The sequence below is a fragment of the Pan troglodytes genome, chromosome 8 (genome assembly GCF_028858775.2).
Source record: "Pan troglodytes isolate AG18354 chromosome 8, NHGRI_mPanTro3-v2.0_pri, whole genome shotgun sequence".
Taxonomy (NCBI): domain Eukaryota; kingdom Metazoa; phylum Chordata; class Mammalia; order Primates; family Hominidae; genus Pan; species Pan troglodytes.
This window is the reverse complement of record NC_072406.2, coordinates 41832181-41838812: the sequence shown is the minus strand read 5'-3', so window position 1 is coordinate 41838812 and position 6632 is coordinate 41832181.

Genomic DNA, 6632 nt, shown 5'->3' with positions numbered 1-6632 from the left:
AATGCAGACGCAAGGATCCAGACGGGAAATGTAATAAAAAGAAAACAAATGTAGCAGAGGAGAGGGGGGTTAAAAATATGGCAAAACAAAGCCAGATGTGGCTGCAAAAATCTGCCCACAGGCAAAGCTGGAACTCCTACCTTTCATATGGGCCATCGTTGGCCATTAGAAGTAAAATATCCATCCTGGCTAACACGGTGAAACCCCGTCTCTGCTGAAAATACAAAAAATTAGCTGGGCGTGATGGCTCGTGCCTGTAGTCCCAGCTACTCGGGAGGCTAAGGTAGGAGAATCGCTTGAACCCGGGAGGTGGAGGTTGCAGTGAGCCAAGATGGCGCCACTGCACTCCAGTCTAGGAGACAAAGTAAGACTCTGTCTCAAAAAATAAAAAATAAAAATAAAAATAAAAAAATTAAAAAGTAAAACATGACCGCAGATCTAGAAAGCAAAGTGGACGATTCAATTCACAGCTGCCTGCTGAATGCAACCTCTGCAAGTAGAGGTTGAACATTTATTCAATGAGGAATGAACAAATGAACACTGCTTCTATTTTTTTCTAAACACGTCTTTTTTCTTTTTGGAGACAAGGCCTCATTCAGTCACCCAGGCTGGAATCCAGTGGTGCGATCACGGCTCACTGCAGCCTTGACCTTCCAGGCTCAAGCTGATCCTCCCACCTCAGCCTCCTGAATAGCCTGGACTACAGGCGTGTGCCACCACACCTGGCTAATTTTTTTATTTTTCTGTAAAAAGAGGGGTTTTAGTATGTTGCCCAGGCTGGTCTTGAACTCCTGGGCTCAAGTGATCCTCCCGCCTTGGCCTCCCACTGCTTCTTTTAGTGTCTCGGGATAATTGACTGTGGATTTCCCCCCACACCGCTGAGCCTTCTTGTTTCCATTGCTTCTTCATCAGACGTTCTCCAGTGGGGCTCCCACACAGTAGTTTAATGAACAGGCTTTAATACTATTCCCCACAGAGCTGCAAAGACATGAGGCTGTGTGGTAAAAACTGGTACTTCAACACATTTTACTTAGGCTCAGATAATCTGTTAAATGTTAGATTCTTTTAACGAAACCCATGGCAGTTTCTCCCCTCCCCACATCCATACAGTTGTCATCCTGGAAGTTATTTTCACAGATCACCAGGATACTATAAGACTCCCCAGGTTCACCTTGATGTTCACCAAAGCAAGTCATTAATGATGTACTCAGTGGCAGGTGTCAGTGCTGGGTCTTGGCTAATGTTTTTAATCTTTCCTGTAAGACAAGTGTGTTTTTAAACTTGTGTTTTACCCGCCCCCACTCCCCGCCCCTCCCCTAGGCTGTCTAGGGTTGCTCCTTAATGTTCAAAATAATTCCATGCTTATGCAAATAACAGAAAACTCATAGATCTCCCAAAAAGGGTTTCTTAGGGCCCAGTGCAGCGGCTCACGCCTGTAATTCCAGCACTTTCGGAGGCTGACGCAGGCAGATCACTTGAGGCCAGGAGTTCCAGACCAGCCTGAACAACATGATGAAACCCTGTCCCCACTAAAAATACAAAACTTAGCCGGGCATGGTGGCGGACGCATGTAATCCCAGCTACTTGGGAGGCTGAGGTGGGAGAACTGCTTGAACCCGGGAGGCGGGGAGGTTGCAGTGAGCCAAGATTATGCCACTGCATTCCAGCATGGGTGACAGAGCAAGACTCCGTCTCAAGAAAAAAAAAAAAATTCCTGTCACTCAAGACAGCCCATAATCTTGAATATCATGAAGCCCCTGCCTTTTCCTTCTTCTCTTCCTAAGTGAATTGCTGGAAGACTCAAATTTTAATGAAACTAAAAAGCATGAAAACTGTGGGAGGTGTAGAAATAAATACTTGGTCCTACCTGAAACCCACAAAAGTTCCAGAAGGGAGGCAGCACCCAAGGGTGTGCACAGGACATTGTAGGAGAAGGACTGACCTCGAGACCCAGAATGCTTTGCTAAATCTCCCACATCTGTGTCTTCAATAGCACAGAAATGTTTCTAATAACTTGGTTCACAACAAGAACCAAACGTTTCCTCAAGTCTTGCCACAAATATTTTTGAAAACAACGATGGCCACATTAATAGAAATCAGACCTGGAAATACATACCCAGGTTGTTATAAGGATATCCAGATTAGAGAGTTTAAGAAAGTTCAGACCCTTAAGCAAAGTTTCCTGTGTGATATTAGGAATTGGCAATTGAGTCCCACAGCCTATGAGTCTTGTGTTGAAACTCTCCATCCTAGAGGCTGTTTTCAGCCTCTGGGTGGAAATCTGTGCCTGTCACTGTCTCCCCAGCCCTCCTTCTCTGCTGATGTGGGTGGACACACAGACATACATATTGGCCAGCCAGTTAGATTTTGGCCAACTTTTTAAATGTTAATTATAAAACTTTTATTATAAAACCTTTAAAAATCAGGTTTTAGGCCAGGCACGGTGGCTCACGCCTGTAATCCCAGCACTTTGGGAGGCCGAGGTGGGCGGATCACGAGGTCAGGAGATTGAGACCATCCTGGCTAACAGGGTGAAACCCCGTCTCTACTAAAAATACAAAAAATTAGCCAGGCGTGGTGGTGAGCACCTGTAGTCCCAGCTACTTGGGAGGCTGAGACAGGAGAATGGCATGAACCTGGGAGGCAGAGCTTGCAGTGAGCCGAGATGGCGCCACTGCACTCCATCCAGCCTGGGCGACAGAGCAAGACTCCATCTCAAAAAAAATAAAAACAAAAAAATCAGGTTTTAAAATGGCATAAAATAGATGGAATAAAAGTGTTTTATTTCATCATTTATTTTGCACCCTTTTAAGAGTTCTATATTATTTCATTCTATGTATGGATGTACCACAGCTTACTTAACCAAACCATCATTGTCAAACACACATCTTTTACACAATTTTACAAGGTGCTATGCTAAGTGTAAATTTTTACACATATCTATGACAGTTTTGTGAGATAAGCAGACCTACTACATCAAAGAACACAAAGGTTTCAGGACTTTCGAAATTTATTTGTAAATTAGCCACCACTTATGTTTTACATTCCCAGCAACAATATGTGATTTCTCACTCTTCCAAACACTAATCACTTTTTAAATTTTACCACCTTGTTAGGTTAAAAACAACACCTTGTTTGGATTTGTAGTGTGTTTCATTATTAGGGAAATTGAACCTCTTGTCATTTGGTTAGTTGGTTGCTTCGGTCAATAATAAGATATTTATTGAGTGCCTATTATGTTACCAGTTCTAAACTGGGGAAGACAAATGGTTTGCAGATCATGTAAAGAACAATAAAATACCAGGATATATAACAAGAAGAAAACAAGACTTAGAAAGGACAATTGTTTTAAGAGCTGAGCTCTAGAAAGGAAGTTAGACTGATGCATTTTTTTCTCCTTATAATCTTTTCTATTTTTGTTGTTGTTGTTACTTTGTCTTGTCTTTGTTTTTTGTTGTTTGAAACAGAGTCTCTCTCTGTCGCCCAGGCTGGAGTGCAGTGACACGATCTCAGCTCACTGCAACCTCTGCCTCCTGGATTCAAGCAATTCTCCTGCCTCAGCCTCCCAAGTAGTTGGGATTACAGGCGTGGCCAATACTCCTGGCTAATTTTTGTATTTTTTGTAGAGATGGGGTTTCACCATGTTGCCCAGGCTGGTCTCGAACTCCTGGCCTCAAGTGCTCAAGTGATCCTCCAGCCTTGGCCTCCCAAAGTGCTGAGATTACAGGCGTTAGCCACCATGCCTGGCCATTCTACTCTATTTTTAAACTTGTTTTGTATATACACTATACACCAAAAAACACATACATATGTACATCTTAAAGAATTATAGAAATTAAAAAATGAAATTAAAGAAATGAAACATAAACCCATGTGCCAGTCTCCCAGCTTAAGAAAGAAAGGTAACTGATTATTCTGCAGCCTTATAAATACCTCCACCCAGAAACAGGTTCTCCTCTTTTTTCCTAAGAGGTAAGTGCTGAGCTTTATATAAACCCCCTCCTGAATTTTCTTTAGAGATTTTAACATATGTGAACATATCTCTGATTAACATATTGTTGAGTTTGGCCTGTTGTTGAATCATATATAAGTTCCGCAATTTAGGGCTTTTTTTGTTTTGCTTGGTTCTCTTTTTTCATACACTTTGTTCTTGACCTGTATCGAGTATAGGTTTTTCATTTTCAGTGATATAAAGTCTACCATTACTTAGTATACATCAATATACTTATCCATCCTGCCATCACTGGACATTTGAGTTCAGGTTGTTTTCTTTTTAGAATTATCACAAGCAATATTGCTATGAAGAATCTTATGCATGCCTCCTGATCAAAAGTGGTGCAAGAGTGTCTTTAGGGTATATATTAGGTTGAACCACATGAAATTGCCATTTTTGTATGTCACAGATAGTCTAATTACTCGCTTACAGGGTCTGCATGTGTTTGACTTAATTCCTAATAAATTATTTTATAAAATGGTTTTATCAACTTGCACAAACACAGCAGTGTTTGAAAGCTCCCTTTGTTCCACATTCCTGCCAATACTTGGCTTTGCAAGACATTTTGATTTGGGCCACTGTAGAGGATGTGTAGTGATGTCTCATAGTGGTTATCATCATCCTGATAACCAGTGAGGTCGAGCATTTTTCATTTGTGTATTAGTTATTTATGTCTTCCGCTAGGTCATACCTGTTCATATTTCCTGCCTTTTTTTAAATTGGAGTGTTTATCTTTTCCTTATTAATTTATAAACATTTAAACAGATGAGTATTCTGTATACATATTTTTATATAAAAGGTTGAGTATTCTGTGTATATAATATACAGAATATACTTTATATTACAGAATACTCATCCTTTGTCCTTTATGTGCTGAAATATCTCAGATTGTACTTGTCTTTTCAGTCTCTCATTGATGTCTTTTGGACAGAAGATCTTGATTTTATTGTGATTGAATTTATTGATATTTTCCTTTATGATTTGTGCTCTCTGTGCTTGTTAAAGAAATTCTGCTCTATCCCCAGGGTCATAAAGATATTCTTTCTATATTTTTTTCCAAGTACTTTAAAATTTTACCTTTCACATTTTGGACTGTAATCCACCTTGCCCTCTGACTTCAGCATTGTCATCTGAAAACGGACTGTGAGACGGCTTTCGTGATTTTTCCCATACACATGACCAACTGTCCTGGTGCCCCTTGTTGAATAATCTGCCATTTGTACACTGATCTGCAATTATCAGCTTGGTCGTGGATCAAACTGCTATATTTGGCAGGCCTTTTCTTGGGCTCTGTGCTCCATTCCTGTTGTCTCCCTGGGCTAATAGGCACTATCTTAATTGCTAAAACTTTATAGTAAGTCTTGATATCTTGTAGACGTCAAGTATCTTGTAGATAATCTTGATATCTTGTACATGTCCCACCTGGTTCTTTTCAAGATTGTCTTGGTTATTCCTATCAATTTACTCTTCTATTTAAATTTTATCACCATTGCGGTGGCTCACACCTGTAATCCCAGCACTTTGGGAGGCCAAGGCAGGCAGATCACCTGAGGTCAGGAATTCAAAACCAGCCTGGCCAACATGGGGAAACCTCGTCTCTACCAAAAATACAAAAATTAGCCAGGTGTGGTGGCATACACCTGTAATCTCAGCTACTCAGGAGGCTGAGGCAGGAGAATCATTTGAACCCAGGAGGCAAAGGTTGCAGTGAGCCGAGATTGTGCCACTGCACTTCAGCCTGGGTGACACAGCAAGACTCTGTCTCAAAAAAACAAATAAATAAAATAGATTAAGTTTAGAATTTGCTTATCAAGTTCTGCACAAAATATCCTTTTGGCATTCTTACTAAAATTGCATTACGTATCTTATTTTGGGTAGAATTGCCATTTTTATTATGTCTTTCTACCATGAATATGGTTCTCTCTCCATTTATTTAGCATTTTTATTATAACTGAATACAATTGTATAATTTTCTGCATGAAGGACCTGCACAGCGTTTGTCAGATGCATCTGGGTTATCCTGCCTTTGCCTTCCAAGTGTACCCTCCATCCTTCCTACCATGTCATGTGCCCAGGAGACTGACTCTGTGGACAGCATCGACAGGCTCTCTGGATCCTGACTCCCTGGAATGTTGCAAGTAGAAAGCAATGGGTGGGAGATCAGAGGGCAGAAGAAGAATGAATTGGAGGTCAGGCATGGTAGCTCATGCCTGTAATCCCAGCACTTTGGGAGGCCGAGCCGGGCGGATCACTTGAGGTCTGCGGTTCAAGACCAGCCTGGCCAACATGGTGAAACCCCGTCTCTATTAAAAATACAAAAATTAGCCAGGTGTGGTGGCGCACATCTGTAATCCCAGCTACTTGGGATGCTGAGGCACGAGAATCACTTGAACCCAGGAGGCAGAGGTTTCAGTGAGTCAAGATCGCACCATTGTACTCCAGCCTGAGTGACAGAGGGAGACTCCATCTCAAAAACAAAAAACAAAACAGTAAAATAGAAAAGCCATGCATAGCGGCTCATGCCTGTAATGCCAGCACTTTGGGAGGCTGAGGCGGGTGGATCACCTGAGGTCACGAGTTCGAGACCAGCTTGGACAACATAGTGAAACCCCCGTTTCCACTACAAATACAAAAATTA